Raw genomic sequence first — 19,601 nt, 5'->3', positions numbered from 1 at the left:
TGGAGTAACTCAGCGGGGCAGGCAGCATCTCTGGAGAGAAGGAATGGGTGACGTTTCAGGTCTGAAGAAGGGTCTCGACACGAAGCACAACCCATTCCTTCTCTCCAGAGATGCTGCCTGACCCGCTGAGTTACTGATTCAAGAATATCTGGATTTGTGCAAGGCAAGTTTGCCCAACTAACTCTGCAAAGTTTTTTAATGAATTAGCAGGGAGTGAAAACCTAGAACAGAGAACAGCACAGTAGAGTAACAGTCCCTTCGGCCCAAATGTCCATGCCGAACATGATGCCAAATTAATCTCATTTGTCTGCACATAAACAGGAACTCTGCATTCCCTGCATGTCCATGTGCCTATCTAAAGGCCACCAAAACACCACTATCATCGCTGCCTCCACCATCACCCCTGGGCACCATCACTCGCTCGGTAAAAAACCATCCCCACACATTTTAGATCTCATTAAGTTTAGAGATACAGCGCAGAAACAGGCCCTTCGGCCCACAAAGTCCGCACTGACCATCGATCACCCGCTCACACACTGGTTCTGTGTATAGTTTAGAGATACAGTGCGGAAACAGGCCCTTCGGCCCACCAAGTCCGCGCCAACCTGCGATCCCCGCACACTAACACCATCCGACACACACAAGGAACAATTTTACATTTATACCAAGCCTATTATCCTACAACCATGCACGTCTTTGGAGTGTGGGAGGAAACAGAAGATCTTGGAGAAAACCCACGCAGAGAACGTGCAAGCTCAGTACAGACAACGCATGTAGACTTGAGAGGCCCAACGACCTCTTGCTTCACGAGGAAGTGGAACAGGAAATTTAGTGCGAAAAATAAAAATGTCCTTTTTTTCAGAATTACGGGAAAATATATCCAACAGTTCCCCGAAGCTGAGGGTGCAGAACAGTCCCTTTATTAATCTAGAAAGCAAAGTGCTGGAGGAACTTACCGGATCTGCGGAGGGAGTGGGCTAGTGTCACCAGTACCTTTTTTCTACAAACCACAGTTCAGATTGAGTCCCTTCAAAACAGGTCCTTTGGCCCAACTTGCCCACACTGGCGAACATGTCCCAGCTACACTAATCCCACCTGCCCACGTTTGGTCCATATCCCTCCAAACCTGTCCTATCCATGTACCTAGACTCAAAATACTGGAGTAACTCAGCGGGACAGGCAGCATCTCTGGAGAAAAGGAATGGGCGACGTTTCGGGTCGAGACCCTCTTCAGACCTATCCATGTAGTACCTGTATGTTTCTTAAACGTTGGAACAGTCAATGCTTCAACGACCTACCCTGGCAGCCTCTTCCGTATACCCACCACCCCTTTGTGTGACTAAGTTATGCCTCAGATCACTACTAAATCTTTCCCCCTCTCACCATAAACCTATGTCCTCTGGTCCTCAATTCACCTACTCTGTGTGTCTACCCAATCTATTCCTCTCATGATTTTGTACACCTCCATAAGATCTTCCTGCACACCAAGGAATTCTTATCCTCTCCCTATAGCTCAGACCATAGAATCCTGGCAACAGCCTCATAAATCTTCACTGTACGCTTTCCGGCTGAAAACATCTTTCCTATCACACGATGCCCAGCACTGAACACACGTATTCTAAATATGGCCTCACCAACGTCGTATACAACTGCAAGATGACTTCCCAACTCCTACACTATGTGAACTGTGTGAGCAGGTGTGAACGGGTCAAAGCCTGGCAAGTGATAGGTGGATACAGGTGAGGGAGTGATCGGCAGATGAGTAGACTAGGAGGGAGTGTCTCGAACCAGAGGCACAGCCTCAGAATTGAAGGATGTTCTTTTGGGAAGGCAATAAGGAAGAGTTTCTTTAGTCAGAGGGAGATAAATCTGTGGCATTCTTTACCACAGAACGTTGTGGAGGCCACAGGTCAGTGGATATTTTTAAGGCAGAGATAGATAGATTCTTGATTACTACGGTTGTCAGGGATTATGGGGAGAAGGCAGGAAAATGGGGTTGAGGGAGAAAGATAGATCAGCCCTGATTGAATAGCGTTGATGGGCCAAATGGCCTAATTCTGCTCCTATCATAAGGTCATAAGAAATAGTTATTTAATTCTGAGGATATGACCTAGACTCTCCCATTTGTGGAAACACCTCTCCACATCCACTCTATCCAAGTGTTTCACTAATCTGTATGTTTCGATGAGGTCCTCCCCTCATTCTTCTAAACTCCAGCGAGGACAGGCCCAGTGCTAACAAACGCTTATCATTGGTTAACGTACTGATTCCTGGGATCATTCTTGTAAGCCTCCTCTGGATTATCTTAGAGTCACCCTTCCTCAGATACGGTGCCTAAATTACTCACCATATTCCAAAAGCAGCCTTACCAGCGCCTTATAGAGCCTCAACATTATATCCCTGTTTGTGTATATAAGCCCTATAGACATATATGCTGGCATTGAGTTTGCTCGCTATATTACCATTATCACTATAACTTATGAAGTGGCAGAAACTCGAGCGGCCCAACGACCTCTTGATATATGAGGAAGTAGACAGAACTTGTGACAGGAAATTTAGTGCTAAAAATATAAATGTTCTTTCATAGAATAAAGGGAAATGTATCGCAGAGTTCCCCAAAGCTGAGGGTGCATAACACTCCCTTTATTCATCTAGAAAACAAATGCTGGACGAACTCAGCGGATCTGGGGGGGGGGGGGGGGGGGGGGGGGGGGGGGGGGGGGGGGGGGGGGGGGGGCTGGAGTAACTCAGCGGATCTGGGGTGGTTAGACACAAAATGCTGGAGTAACTCAGCGGGACGGGCAGCATCTCTGGAGAGAAGGAATGGGTGACATTTCGTGTTGAGGCCCTTCTTCAGACTGAGTCAGGGGAGAGATATGGACGGTGATGTAGAGAGATATAAAACAAATGAATGAAAGATACAAAAAAGCTCACAATGGTAAAGGAAGCAGGCCGTTGTTAGCGGTTTACTATGTGAGAACGAGAAGCTGGTGCGACTTGGGTGGGGGAGGGATGGAGAGAGGGGGAACGCAGGGGTTACTTGAAGTTAGAGAAATCAATATTCATATCAGACAGAGAAGTGGCAAGGGAGCATCGACATTAGTCTGCAGGCCCGTCCGACAGAATTAAAATCTGTCATAAAGTGGTGTTATCACGAGGGTTTACGGTTGAGAGGGTGAATTTAGTTGTAGAAGGAACCGCAGATGGTGGCTGAAACCAAAAATAGACACAAAACGCTGGGGTCACTAAATGGGTCAGTTTAGTTTAGTTTAGAGATACAGTGCAGATACAGCCTGGAAACAGGCCCTTCAGCACACCGAGTCCGTGATGACCATTGATCTCCTGTTCACACTAGGTAAGTATGTTACAAAACCTACCCGAATCGCCGATGAGAATCTGCCCCCAGGCCGTGTGTGTGATTTTGGCGCTGTTTAGAGGGGGCGGGTTTAAAACGCGATTTTTACTAGGCTGTTGCAATCGAAAATGTTCAGCCTAGTAAATCATTAATGGAAAATCGCTGAAAGACCCCGTCGCAAAAGGTATTATTAGTTTTTATGGCCTTGTATAATAGTTATAGTAGTTTAAAAACCACCCTCTCAACCAGCGGCCTCTCGCAGCCCCAGGGTTTTATAAAGCAAACAATTAAAGGTATGTACCTTATTTTTACATTAAAATGGGCTTCTTAAGAACCCTGTATATAAAGTTTTCTATAGCGAATAATTCATTTTGGGCTCTTTATATCCCGCAGTATTTTTCTGTGCATTTGAGGGCACAAATCCACTGCAATGTGAACGTTCTAAACGAGCGTGTTCACAGGAACCCACTAGAAAGCCGATTTAAATTGACTTTAATTTACAGCAATTAAACACTAAATTCCTTCCATTTGGCCTATAAATTGATGTAAATGAGATTTAAAAATCATGTTTTATTGTGAATTATTTGTGAATATTATTTGGACACTTAGGCTATTTAAAAATGTTAATAATTTATTAAGAAATGGATAGATGTTTAGATCTAGTAATTGAAGTTTGAAATTAGCTACAATTGGGTAACTAACTAATTATATGCTTTAATTTCAGGTCCTCCAAGTAAGATTATTTTATATTTGTTTCAGAATGGTTCCATCTATGATAAGTGAAAATTTCATTCAGTTCTCTTAATTTTTAAGAAGGTTATGGGCTTTTGACTGTCCTCGATCACAGCTTTTTTGTTATGTCCATAGAAAATCAATAGGGAACAAGATGCTAATTTCCGGGTATGAAAATGGCCATAACGTTTTTATTACTTGAGATATGAAAGTGAATTAGGTGTCAAATTAAACTTATTGTTATGCTTTATCTGATGGGATAAATTGCAGACTTGATTTTTTAAATCTCAAAATTTTGTAACATTGCTACACTAGGTATATGTTTAGTTTAGAGATACAGCGTAGAAACAGGCCCTTCGGCCCACCGTGTCCACGCTGACCAGCGAAGATTCTCTGCATTAGTGCGGCTGCGTGGTAGCGTAGCGATTGAACTACTGCCTTAGAGTGCGAGAGTCCCAGGTTCGATCTTGGCTACGGGTGCTGTCTGTACGGAGTTTGCACGTTCTCCCGGAGAAATGGCAGACGGAGTTTAATCTGAGCAAGAGTGCAATGTTGCACTTTGGGAGGTTGAAGGCACTAGGAGAGGGGGTAGTTCCATGGCAAGTCCAATAACGTGTTTGTTTTTAGCATGGAAACAGGCCCTTCAGCCCACCTAATCCTGACTGACCATCGATCACCCATTCACACACTAGTTCTAGGTTTAGTTTAGGGATACAGTGTGGAAAGAAGCCCTGTGGCCCACCGTGTCCACGCCGACTAGCGATCCCCGCACTATCCCACACACGCTGGGGACAATTTACATTTATACCAAGTCAATTAACCTACAAACCCGTACGTTTTTGGAGTTTGGGAGGAAACTGAAGATCTAGAACCGTGGAAACATAGAAAATAGGTGCAGGAGTAGGCCATTCGGCCATTTGAGCCTGCACCGCCATTCAATATGATCATGGCTGATCATCCAACTCAGTATCCCGTACCTGCCTTCTCTCCATACCCTCTGATCCCCTTAGCCACAAGGGCCACATCTAACTCCCTCTTAAATATAGCCAATGAACTGGCCTCGACTACCCTCTGTGGCAGAGAGTTCCAGAGATTCACCACTCTCTGTGTGAAAAAAGTTCCTCTCATCTCGGTTTTAAAGGATTTCCCCCTTATCCTTAAGCTGTGACCCCTTGTCCTGGACTTCCCCAACATCGGGAGCAATCTTCCTCCATCTAGCCTGTCCAACCCCTTAAGAATTTTGTAAGTTTCTATAAGATCCCCTCTCAATCTCCTAAATTCTAGAGAGTATAAACCAAGTCTATCCATTCTTTCTTCATAAGACAGTCCTGACATCCCAGGAATCAGTCTGGTGAACATTCTCTGCACTCCCTCTGTGGCAATAATGTCCTTCCTCAGATTTGGAGACCAAAACTGTACGCAATACTCCAGGTGTGGTCTCACCAAGACCCTATACAACTGCAGTAGAACCTCCCTGCTCCTATACTCAAATCCTTTTGCTATGAAAGCTAACATACCATTCGCTGCCTGCTGCACCTGCATGCCAACTTTCAATGACTGGTGTACCATGACACCCAGGTCTCGCTGCATCTCCCCTTTTCCTAGTCGGCCATCATTTAGATAATAGTCTGCTTTCCTGTTTTTGCCACCAAAATGGATAACCTCACATTTATCCACTTTATACTGCATCTGCCAAACATTTGCCCACTCACCCAGCCTATCCAAGTCACCTTGCAGTCTCCTAGCATCCTCCTCACAGCTAACACTGCCCCCCAGCTTAGTGTCATCCACAAACTTGGAGATATTGCCTTCAATTCCCTCATCCAGATCATTAATATATATTGTAAATAGCTGGGGTCCCAGCACTGAGCCTTGCGGTACCCCACTAGTCACTGCCTGCCATTGTGAAAAGGACCCGTTTTCTCCTACTCTTTGCTTCCTGTCTGCCAGCCAGTTCTCTATCCACATCAATACTGAACCCCCAATGCCATGTGCTTTAAGTTTGTATACTAATCTCTTATGTGGGACCTTATCGAAAGCCTTCTTGAAGTCCAGATACACCACATCCACTGGTTCTCCCCTATCCACGCTACTAGTTATATCTTCGAAAAATTCTATAAGATTCGTCAGACATGAATTACCTTTCGTAAATCCATGCTGACTTTGTCCAATGATTTCACCACTTTCCAAATGTGCTGCTATCCCATCTTTAATAACTGACTCTAGCAGTTTCCCCACTACCGATATTAGACTAACTGGTCTGTAATTCCCCGTTTTCTCACTCCCTCCCTTCTTAAAAAGTGCGGTTATGTTTGCTACCCGCCAATCCTCAGGAACTACTCCAGAATCTAAAGAGTTTTGAAAGATTATTACTAATGCATCCACTATTTCTGGAGCTACTTCCGTAAGAACTCTGGGATGCAGCCTATCTGGCCCTGGGGATTTATCGGCCTTTAATCCATTCAATTTACCCAACACCACTTACCGGCTAACCTGGATTTCACTCAGTTCCTCCATCTCCTTTGACCCCTGCTAATTCCGGCAGATTATTTATGTCTTCCTTAGTGAAGACGGAACCAAAGTAGTTATTCAATTGGTCCGCCATATCTTTGTTCCCCATGATCAACTCACCTGCTTCTGATTGCAAGGGACCTACATTTGTTTTAACTAATCTCTTTTTTTTCACATATCTATAAAAACATTTGCAGTCAGTTTTTATGTTCCTTGCCAGTTTTCTTTCATAATCTATTTTTTCCTTTCCTAATTAAGCCCTTTGTCCTCCTCTGCTGGTCTCTGAATTTCTCCCAGTCCTCCGGTATGCTGCTTTTTCTGGCTAATTTGTACGCATCATCCTTCACTTTGATACTATCCCTGATTTCCCTTGTTGTCCACGGATGCACTAACTTCCCTGATTTATTCTTTTGCCAAATTGGGATGAACAATTTTTGTAGTTCATCCATGCAGTCTTTAAATGTCTTCCATTGCATATCCACCGTCAACCCTTTTAGAATTAATTGCCAGTCAATCTTGGCCTATTCACATCTCATACCCTCAAAGTTACCTTTCTTTAAGTTCAGAACCATTGTTTCTGAATTAACAATATCACTCTCCATCCTAATGAAGAACTCAACCATATTATGGTCACTCTTGCCCAAGGGGGCACGTACAACAAGATTGCTAACTAACCCTTCCTCATTACTCAATACCCAATCTAAAATAGCCTGCTCTCTCGTTGGTTCCTCTACATGTTGATTTAGATAACTATCCCGCATACATTCCAAGAAATCCTCTTCCTCAGCACCCCTGCCAATTTGATTCACCCAATCTATATGTAGATTGAAGTCACCCATTATAACTGTTTTGCCTTTGTCGCACGCATTTCTAATTTCCTGTTTGATACCATCTCCAACTCCACTACTACTGTTATGTGGCCTGTACACAACACCCACCAGCGTTTTCTACCCCTTAGTGTTTCGCAGCTCTACCCATACCGATCCCACATCCTCCAAACTAATGTCCTTCCTTTCCATTGCATGAATCTCCTCTCTAATCAGCAACGCTACCCCACCTCCTATTCCTTTCTCTCTATCCCTCCTGAATATTGAATATCCCTGGATGTTCAGCTCCCAGCTTTGTTCTCCCAACGTTCTTATAATGGAGCATCTCCCAGTCACTTATTTCTTCAAACTCTTCCTTGGAAAAATAGTCAGCAATGTCTTTGAAGTGGTCAGCATCCTGGAAAAACAAACATTGTACCTGATACACATTGGTGCATAATCTGTAATCATCAGATATTAATTCCAAAACAGATTTTAAAATATCATTTATTTATTTAATATAGGCAATTCCAGGATATTGAATCACAACTTAAAATTAACAGGTAGACAAAAGTGCTGGAGAAACTCAGCAAGTGCGGCAGCATCTATGGAGCGAAGGAATATGTGACGTTTCGGCCCAAAACCTATTCGTCACCTATTCTTTCGCTCCATAGATGCTGCCGCACACACTGCGTTTCTCCTGCACGTTTGTCTACCTTCGATTAGCATCTGCAGTTCCTTCTTAAACTTAAAATTAACAGGTAACTTCTTCAGGATAGAAATGAGGTATTCCTTCACTCAAAATATAATGATTTCTAGGGTTGAAAGAAATCAGTTGTTAATTACGTTCCAGGAAGATCAAAACATTATTGATTCAAAGACGTAACAAACCATATCACAGCAAGAGAGGAAGCTGCATTTAAAGTGCAGATCAGGAGTGATCTGCCTGAAAGGACCAGACCCAAAATGTTGCCTGTCAAGATTCAAGATTGCAGCTTCCAGCCAACAGACATCAATGTCTACATTTCTGGCAATGAAGTCAGTGACTATCATGGGCTTCCCCCACACTGAAGTCAGGAACAGCACCCAGTGGCTGCTGCAAAACCACAGTTGTAAACAAGAATAAATTGTCAGAGATATTCAGCAAACCAGGCAGCATCTGTGGAGGGAGAAACTGAGGGAATGTTTCAGGTTAATATTCTTTCCTCACAGCTGGGGAAAGTTGCCAGATGGAGACAGACAACTAGAAGGATGAGGGAGATGGTCTGAATGGCCTCAGTCCCAGATCAATATTAATGTCAGTGATCCACTCCAGAGCCCAGGGAACTCATCCACTCCTCACTGACACCAATTCTTGGGGCTGTGATGGTCTGAGAAGGAGCAGCAGCATCTTCCCCATTCCCAGGCCCCCGAGAGGACATGTATCCGGCATCTTCTGCCCGCTCGCTCTCCATGTCAAAGCTCCCTGGAGTCTCACCTCTGAGCCCCTACGCTCACTTCTCCTCACCTACACCTCGACTAAACCCCTCGCCTCAACCAATCCTCACTATTAAAGGTAGATAAAAATGCTGGAGAAACTCAGCGGGTGAGGCAGCATCTATGAAGCGAAGGAACAGGTGACGTCTTTAGTCTGAAGAAGGGTCTCGACCCGAAGCGTCACCTATTCCTTCTCTCCATGGATGCTGCCTCACCCTCTGAGTTTTCCCAGCATTTCTGTCTACATTTGATTTTTCCAGTATCTCCAGTTCCTTCTTAAACCTCACTACTAAACCTCGCCTCGACTAAACTTCACCTCAACTAAACCTCACACCTCAACTAAATCCTCACCTCAACTAAACTTTACCTCACCTCAACTAAACCCCTCAATCACCTCGACCAAACTTCACCTCAGCTAAAGCTCAACTCAGCTAAATTCATACCTCACTAAACCTTGCTTCGATTAAACCCCTTGCTTCATCTAAACCTCACGTTGACTAAACTTCACCTTGACTAAACCTCACCCCTCACTACAAAACTACTCCTCACACCTAAACCTCCTTCAACTAAAACCCCTCACCTCGAACCTCACATAAACCTCACCTCAACTAAACCTCACCCGAACCCCACCCCAACCCCAACCCCCCCTCAACTAAACTATTTATAGCCCCTCACGTGAGCGGCGGCTGCAACCAGAGCGCGGGTCACGTGGACAACTCCAGCACACGGCGGGAAAAGGCGCCAAAAGCCGTTGGTCGCAAGAGCCGGTGTCATCGGCGCTCGCATGTTGTCGTTGACGTTGACGTTGACATTGACGTTGAACCCGTGGCCCGCCCCCTCGGCGCGGCGAACGCAGCCCCTCCTCCCCGGCGCCTGCGCCACTCTCCGCGTTCGCCACCGGCCCCTCCACCCCCCCCCCCCCCCCCGGCGAGGATGGCGGGAGACTCGCGCCAACGGCTTTTGGCACCGGGTGGTGGGGGGGGGGGGGGGGGGGGGGTGGTTGAGGTGAGGTTTAGTTGGGGTGGGGTTTAGTTGGGTTGGGGTTTAGTTGGGGTGAGGTTTAGTTGGGTTGAGGTGAGGTTTAGTTGAGGTTTAGTTGGGGTGGGGTTTAGTTGGGGTGGGGTTTAGTTGGGGTTTAGATGAAGCGAGGGGTTTAATCAAAGCAATGTTTAGTGAGGTGACATTTAGCTGAGGTGAAGTTTGGTCGAGGTGATTGAGGGTTTTAGTTGAGGTGAGGTAAAGTTTACTCGAAATGAGGACTTAGGAGTGAGGTATAGTTGAGGTAAAGTTTAATTGAGGCGAGGGCTTTAGTCGAAGTGTAGGTGAGGAGAGTGGATGTCTGAGCTCAGGAAGGGAGACCGAGGAGCTGCTGAAGGAGATGAGAGAGACCATGTCTGGGACGCAGGGCTCAGAGGTGAGACTTCAGGGAACTTTGACATGGAGAAGAGGCAGAAGACATTGCTGGCTATTTTTCCAAGGACGAGTTTGAGGAAATAAGTGACTGGGAGATGCTCCTTTTTAAGAACGTGAAGCGGAATTATGAAGCCTTACTTGCCATTGGTTTGTAGAAAATATTACATGCCTATATTTATTTTTCCTTTTTGCCAATTACTAATGATGCATGCTGACATGAGTGTTTTCCCCCCCATATGAAATCTAAATAGATATGTGCTTTCTGGGAGCAAGTCCTTGGTTAGATCCTTCCACCTTCTATTTCATTCCACTGGTATATTTTGAGAATGTGACTGAGGCCGGCCGGCTTCACCCTCTGCTGCGCTGCATCAATACGCGGCTCTTGTGAGTTATTTCCCCAGTCTATATCCGATGCATTTGCAACGTGGTCCCTGCTCCTCCGGCCGCCATGAGGTTCCCGAAGTGGCAACGAGTCCATGTGTGTGTGGGACCCCGGTGAGTGTGGGCGGGAGGGAGGGTGAGGGCAGCATCAGGAAATGGAGGTGCGATTCAGGGAACTGTAGATGATTTATTTTAGTTTTGAGATACAGCACGGAAACACCCTTCGGCCCACCGAGTCTGCGCCGACCAGCGATCTCTGCACATTAACATTATCCTGCACTCACTAGGGACAATTTTCACATTTACCAAGCCAATTAACCTGCAAACCTTCATGTCTTTGGAGTGTGGGAGGAAACGGAAGATCTCGGAGAAAATCCACGCAGGTCATAGAAACATAGAAATTAGGTGCAGGGGTAGGCCATTCGGCCCTTCAAGCCTGCACCGCCATTCAATATGATCATGGCTGATCATCCAGAACACGGGGAGATTGTACAAACTCTGTACAGACAGCACCCGGAGCCGGGATCGAACCTGGGTCTCTGGCGCTGCATTCACTGTAAGGCAGCAACTCTACCACTGCGCCACTGTGATGGATTACAAATAAAAAACAAAATGCTGGAGTAACTCAGCGGGTTAGGCAGCATCTATGGAGGACATGGATAGGCAACGATTTGAGTTGAGACTCTGGGAGGAGGGACTGTTGTGAGGAACCGAGGGGAGGAGGGTCTGAGTTGTGAGGGAGGAGGATTTGAGGGGAAGTGAGGGAGACTGAGGGACAGGGGGTGTCTGTGGGTAAGGGGTGAACAGTTCCTCTCACAGAACAGTGCTTCTTTCATCATCATCCCTTCCACAACAGAGCAGTCCCTTCTTACCGCTGCTCCGGCAGCTTGCTCTCCTCACTGCTCCCCCTACAGAGGCTCCCTCCTCCCGCAGCGCTCCCTCCTCACCACCACTCCCACAGCACAGTTTTCTCTCCTAAGTACCCCTGTCAGAAACCCAGGCATTCTAACCCGATGGACAGACTGGGAGAAGACCAGAATGAAGACAGAGAAAACGACAAAGTGGGATGTGTCCCGGCTAGTTTAGTTGTAGTTTAGCTCAGAGACACAGCGTGAAAACAGGCCATTCAGCCCATAGCGTCTGTGCCGACCAGCAATTACCCGTTCACATACTCGTTCTATGTTTAGCTTAGAGATACAATGTGGAAACAGGCCCTTCAGCCCACTGAGCCAGTACCGACCAGCAATTACCCGTTCACATCCTTGTCTATGTATAGTTTAGAGATACAGTGTGGAAACAGGCCCCAAACAGCACCCATAGTCATTGGCACAGCAGTAGAACGTCAGCCTTACAGCGCCAGACAACCGGGTTTGATAGTGACTACGGGTGTTTGTCTGTACGGAGTGTGTACGTACACCCAGTGACCTGCATGTGTTTTCCACAAGACCTTCAGTTTCCTCCCAAATTCCAAAAACATACGGGTATGTAGGTTAATTGGCTTGGTATAAATGTAAATTGTCCCCAGCGTGTGTGGGATAGTGTGGGGATCGCTAGTTGGCGTGGACACGGTGGGCCACAGGGCTTCTTTCCACACTGTATCTCTAAACTAAACCTAGAACTAGTGTGTGAATGGGTGATCGATGGTCAGTCAGGATCAGGTGGGCCGAAGGGCCTGTTTCCTTGCTAGAAACAAACAATGCTGTTATTGGACTTGCCATGGAACTACCCCCTCTCCTTGTGCCTTCAACCTCCCAAAATGCAACATTGCACTCTTGCTCAGATTAAAATCCGTCTGCTTTTCTCCGAGAGAACGTGCAAACTCCTTACAGACAGCACCCGTAGCCAAGATCGAAGCTGGGTCTCTCGCACTCTAAGGCAGTAGTTCAATCGCTACGGTACCACGCAGCCGCACTAATGCAGAGAATCTTCGCTGGTCAGCGCGGACACGGTGGGCTGAAGGGCCTGTTTCCGCGTATCTGCTGTATCTCTAAACTAAACACATACCTAGTGTGAACAGGTGATCATTGGTCATCACGGACTCGGTGGGCTGAAGGGCCTGTTTCCACGCTGTATCTGCACTGTATCTCTAAACTAAACTGACCCAGATTTTAATTCTGTCGGACGGGCCTGCAGACTAATGTCGATGCTCCCTTGCCACTTCTCTGTCTGATATGAATATTGATTTCTCTAACTTCTAGTAACCCCTGCGTTTTCGCCTCTCTCCACCCCTCCCCCACCCAAGTCGCACCAGCTTCTCGTTCTCACATAGTAAACCGCTAACAACGGCCTGCTTCCTTTACCATTGTGAGCCTTTTTGCATCTTTCATTCATTTGTTTTATATCTCTCTACATCACCGTCTATATATCTAATTTCCCTCTCCCCTGAGAGGGATATAATGTTGAGGCTCTATAAGGCGCTGGTAAGGCTGCTTTTGGAATATGGTGAGTAATTTAGGGCACCGTATCTGAGGAAGGATGACTCTAAGATAGTCCAGAGGAGGCTTACAAGAATGATCCCAACAATCAGTACACTAACCAATGATAAGCGTTTGCTAGCACTGGACCTGTACTCGCTAGAGTTTAGAAGAATGAGGGGGGGACCTCATTGAAACATACAGATTAGTGAAAGACTTGGATAGAGTGGATGTGGACAGTGGCGTAGGGTGGGTTTTGAGCGCCCGGGGCAGTTTAAAGTTTTGCGCCTCCTCATTAGCGGGGGGGGGGGGGGGGGGGGGAGAGAGGGGGAGAAGGGGAGAAGGGAAAGGGAAAGGGAAGGGAAAGGGGAATGGAAAGGAACACGTTTTTGGTCTCTTCCTTCGGGGGATGCGACGACTTCTTTTGTCGTATCCCCATCCCCATCTCCGCCTGCGCCGAGGCCTAATGGTGGAGCTGGCGGCCTCGGAGCTGGTGCAGAGGCAGCGGCGGCTGGGACAGCGGCAGCAGCAGCGACAGCGGCGGCCTGGCCTCGGAGCTGGTGAGGCGGCAGCGGTGGCATGGCCCGCGCTGTTTTTATACTCACAGCTCCAGGTAAACCCTCCCCGCTCCAACGGCTCCCCGGGCCTCTTAATTTTATTTTAAAAATGTATCCAACAATTTTTTTGCCCCCCTAAAAATTTAGCGCCCGGGGCAACCGCCCCACTGCCCCCCCCCCCACGCTACGCCACTGGTTAAGGGTCTCGAGCAGGAGTTGAGAAAAAGAAAACTGTTTTTGGGGGCCTTCGATATTCTCGAGGAGACCGACTATTCTTATGTTATTTCGGCGACCCTGCCTTCCAGGCCGATAAGCTTAGACTTTAGCTTGGCGTTCTCTTTGGTCATCGTAGTTAGCTTGTATGTCTTGGCTGGTGGTATCGGCAAAACACTCTAATGACGAAAGACGGTGTTGGTGATCTAAAATAGTGGTCTGGATATTGTCCAGCTTCGTTTCCAGTTTGGTGAACGCTACGTTGAATTCTGCCAGTAGCGATACCTTGTGCTCTGTTAACATGGCTGCTAGCGTGGCCATGCCGGTGCTGGTCGTCGGGTCTTCCGTCTTTTGCTCCTCTTTCTTTCCTCTGCCTGGCATCTTTACGGCGTGGAGAGGTGATGTCAATGGTGTTTAAATATTTATGGATAATTATAAAACTTAGGCTGAGCTATAATAAAAGTTGGAGGTGAACAGGTCGGGAGCGTGGAAAAGTGTGTCTACTACAACATGTCGCCCCCAGTGGCCAATGTTTCTTAATTAATGTCCCTTGTCTAGTCTGAAATAAAGTTCATCATTGGATCAGAAGAAATATAATTGTGTGTGTTATATGATTATATACATTTATATCACATTCATGTATGTGTGTTTATAAACATTTTATTCTTTAACAAAAATTAACAGAATTATGAATCTAACCCTATATCACACACAAAAACGTCTCCCGCAATGTCAATTACCCTGCGAGTCGGGTCGGGTCGGGTCGGGTCGGGCAGGTTCCGGTTACTACAAAATCAACTCAAACACTGCTTGTGAGCCATTTAAAATGAAATGATTTAAAAAACATTAAAAAAGACAATTACCAGTCAAATTTTATTCTTTTTTTTGTTGTTGTTTTTTTTGTTTATTTTACTAGAAGTTAATACATCACAAAACAGTACAGTGGCACCTAATTTTAGGTGCCAACTATGTAATAACGTAATCCATTCTATGTACAACCTCTAGTTTTATGTTATAAGAAAGAAGTAAGCAGAACAAGAAAAAGAAAGCAATAGAAAGGGGAAAAAGTGGAGAAATAGATGGTAGAGAGTAGAAAAACGTGAAGTGTGTATATAAAAAATAAAAAAAGGAAGAGAGAAAGAGGAAAGTAGAAATAGAAGAGAAGGCCCCTTAAAAGAGAATTTTTCAAATCTGTATTCGGAGATGTAGCTCTATCCGCGTCATGAACTGAAATCAGCAATCCTTACGGCACCGCTGCATCACATGATTCCAAAAAGTCGATGAAAGGAGACCAACTCTTTAAGAATTGGTCAAATTTATCTATTAGTCGGAGTCTCATTTCTTCAAGGCGTGCTATGTTCGTCATACTCCTAATCCACATTTTAACAGTTGGTGTGGTTGTATTTTTCCAAAATTTAAGTATCAATTTCTTTCCAATTATTAACCCATAATTAAAAAAAACATTATGATCTTTATTTAAATTGGTATCTTCTCCTATTATTCCAAATATAATCCATTCCGTTTTGGGTTCTATTCTTGACTTGAAAATCTTTGTAAATATATCAAATATATCACTCCAAAATTTATTCAACTTTGTACATCCAACAAATGAGTGTGTTATATTAGCGTTTTGAAACAAACATTTATCGCATCTGGGAGAGACGTTTGGATAAAATTTATTCAACCTCGTTTTTGAATAATATAGTCTATGTAATAATTTGAATTGAATTAAATTATGTCTTGCATTAATAGAACAGTTATGTGTATTTATCAAATATTTTTCCCATCTATCCTTAGAGATCTTTGTCATTAGCTCTTGTTCCCAATCTTCCCTTAATGCTTCTGTTGAGGGTGATTCTCTATTTAATATATTATTATAAAAGTATGATATTAATTTTTGTGAATCAGCCTTGATATTCATTGCTTCTTCTAAAGGATCTAAATATATAGTTTGAAATCTATGTGTATGTTTCTTCATAAAGTCACATACCTGTATATATTTAAAATATTGATTATCCTTCAATTTAAATTTTAATTTTAATTGTTGAAATGATAACAGTTTGCCCACTTCATACATGTCCCCTACTTTCCTAATCCCCAGTCTATCCCATTGTTGATATGTGTTGTCGATGAGAGAAGGTTTGAATGCGGGGTTGTTCAATAGTGGGGTTAGTACTGATAAATTATTTAATTTCAAGGATGCTTTTATTTGTTTCCAAATTCTTATTATATTGTGAATAATTGGGTTCTTCTTATATATTATACTATTCAATTTTATCGGTGAGAGCAGGATCATTCCTATATCGTACGGATAGCACTCCTCTTTCTCCATTCTTATCCACTCCAACTGCTGAGTGGAACTATCTAGCCAGTATATTATGTTCTTAATATGCACTGCCCAGTAGTAATATATAAAGTTAGGTAATGATAAACCCCCCACTTCTTTAGATTTGCACAAATGCTTTCGTTGAATTCTATGTGTTCTGTAGTCCCATATAAAATTAGTGATAGTGGAATCTAATTTTTTGAAAAAATATTTTGGAATATATATTGGGATTGCTTGAAACAAATATATTAATTGTGGTAAGAAAGTCATTTTTATAGCGTTAATTCTACCTATCAATGAGAGTGGAAGCGTTTTCCAAAATTTAATCGTATCATTCAGTTTATTTAATAGTGGTATAAAATTGGCACTAAATAATGATTTGTGTCTTCTCGTAATTTGAATACCCAGGTACTTGAATTTTTCTGTTGCAATTTTGAAGGGGAATTTTAGTAAGTGTCTCGAATCCTGTGGTTTTAAAGACATAATTTCGCTTTTATTCCAATTTATTCTGTATCCTGAAAAAGAGCCGAATTCCTCAATTAGTGTTAATAAGGTGGGTATACTCGTTTGTGTATTAGTAATATATAAAAGGATATCATCAGCGTATAATGAAATTTTATTCTTTGAGTCCTTGCTGTTATATCCGTGAATATTCGGGTGATTTCTAATCCTTTCGGCCAGCGGTTCTATCATAAGGGCAAATAGCAATGGTGATAAGGCACACCCTTGCCTATTACCCCTTGATAAGTAAAATTTTGGAGATAGCGTATTGTTAGTTAATATTCTTGCCGTAGGTCTATCATAAAGTAGTTTAATCCATCTGATAAAATTCTCTCCCATATTAAATTTTTGGAGTACCTTGTATAAATACTGCCATTCTACTTGATCAAATGCCTTCTCTGCATCCAACGTGACCACTGAGATATCTTCATTGTCCTTCTTATGAGAGTACATTATATTAAAAAGCCTTCTCAAATTATTAAATGATTGTCTTTTGGGTATAAATCCCGTTTGATCCGTATTTATTAAATTGTTAATATAATTATTTAGCCTTCTAGCTAGAATCTTTGCTAAAATTTTCTGATCCGTATTTAGAAGTGATATAGCTCTATAAGAACCAGGCTCATCTAAATCTTTATCTTTTTTTGGTATAAGCGTTATTGTTGCTTCTGCAAGGGTTTCTGGTAGTTTATTTTCAGTATAAGCCTGCGTGTATAAATTAAATAATCTTGGTACAATAGACTCCTGAAATCTTTTATAAAATTCATTACTAAAGCCATCTGGTCCTGGGGTCTTCCCATTTTTCAATGAGTTTATTATTTGTTTTATTTCTTCACTAGTAATCCGTGCTCCTAATTGCTCTTGTTCTAAACTATCCAATTTTGGGAGCTTGCAATTATCTAAAAAATTTGTAATTTTACTTACATCTGTCTTTATTTTGGATGTGTATAAATTATGATAAAATTGGGCAAACCTCTTATTAATATCCTTAGGCAATGTTAGCAACTCACCATTGTCCGATTTAATTTTTGTAATAATTTTTTCCTTTTCTCATTGCTTCAGTTGCCTCGCAAGCAGTTTATGTGGCTTATCCCCAAATTCGAAGTGTGCTTGTTTTGTAATTTGGAATAATCTTATTACTCTAGCCGCTAATATTCTATTGACTTTATATTTCAGTAAAGTTATCTTATTATGTTTATTTATGGTTGGGTCAGTTGCATTGTCCAGTTCTAGTAATTTTATCTTCTGTTCTATCCGCTGAAGTTCTCTTTTATTTTCCTTATTTTGAAAACTTTGGTAAGAGATTATGACACCGCGAATATATGCCTTGAAGGTTTCCCATAATAGTGGTGCAGAAATACCCGGTGTGTCATTTATTTCGAAAAAAAGTTTTGTTTGTTCTTTTATATACTCATAACCCTACGGGTTATTTAATATGTGTGCATTGAACCTCCAAAAAGGCTTTATACTCGGCATTCCCTCAATTTTAAGTATAAAAGTCAATGGTGAGTGATCAGAAATAATACTATTATGATATGATGGTTTATTCATATACGGGATCAATTTTGTGTCCAGTAAGAAATAGTCAATTCGCGAATAAGTTTTGTGAACTGATGAATAAAATGAGTATTCCCTACCACTTGGATTTGCTATTCTCCAAACATCAGCTATGTTATTATTTTTTATATAAGTATTTAAAAATTCACAGGTCTTGGTTTTAACAAGACGCTTCCCTAGCTTTATTGATTTATCTAAATATGGATCTATAACACAATTGAAATCTCCCCCCATTATTATATTTTGAAAATTATGCTCTGCGATTAAATCTATTATTTTCCTAAAAAATCGTGGGTTATCAAAATTAGGCGCGTAAATATTTATCATAGTTAATGGTGTATTGTAAATTTCTCCTGTGACTATAACATATCTTCCCTCTTTATCAGATATGGAATTCTTTAATTTAAAAGGTATGCCCTTCCGAATTATAATGGCCGTGCCTCTTGCTTTAGAGGTGAATGAGGAGTAATAGGTTTGACCTATCCAATTTGCCCTTAATCTGATCTGAGTTTGTTGTTTCAAATGTGTCTCTTGTAGGAACGCAATATCCATATTTAATGATTTTAATTGTGCCAGAATTTTACCTCTTTTAATTGGCTCATTCGCACCTCTGATGTTCCAACTACAGAAGGTGAGACCTCCGGTATTTATTCGACTATTATCTTGCATTGGCTATTATTACCAGACTGTATGCTTCATGTGATGCAGCCAAGTACCTCAGAATCCCGAATCCAGGGTTGTCCTTCATAATTTCTACAGTAGTTCTACATCTCCTGACATTATTAAACATAATTGAGGGGAAGAGAAAAAAAACATAAAATAAAGTGTACATAAAAATGATTAAATCATGCAACACATAATTGTGAATAAACAAAAAAAGTGAATGTAATTTATCAAAAAAGCGATAAATTACAAAAAAGCCACCTAAGGTAGCTAGATATGTTTTAAATTTGACCTCCGTCGATGAAATTATGCACTGGGCCCTATCCCCCTGTTAGAATTTGACCCAACGTTAGTCGGTTCCCTCTAATTGTTACCAAAATTATCATATCAGGTCATCGCTGAGCAGTTTAAAATAGAATAAAATAAAAGGGAAGGTAGAGGATTTAGCTTAAAATAAAAATAATGATGGGTTAAAATACCTCATCAAAAATTACACTTTTCATTTACCTGTATGTTAGTTAATTCATTATTAGTAATTAATAATTAAAATATATGTCTAACCTCCCCCACCCTTCTTGCTATATAGTTAATCGTGTTAGTATAGGACATTACGCCTTTAACGTTGGTTGAGTATATTGTGCGTAATTGGTTAATTAGTTAGTTAGTTATATGTGTGAATAATAGGTCATATAGTGT

This window comes from Leucoraja erinacea, unplaced genomic scaffold, assembly GCF_028641065.1.
Source record: "Leucoraja erinacea ecotype New England unplaced genomic scaffold, Leri_hhj_1 Leri_703S, whole genome shotgun sequence".
Classification (NCBI taxonomy): domain Eukaryota; kingdom Metazoa; phylum Chordata; class Chondrichthyes; order Rajiformes; family Rajidae; genus Leucoraja; species Leucoraja erinaceus.
Note: the sequence above shows the minus strand (reverse complement) of the source record.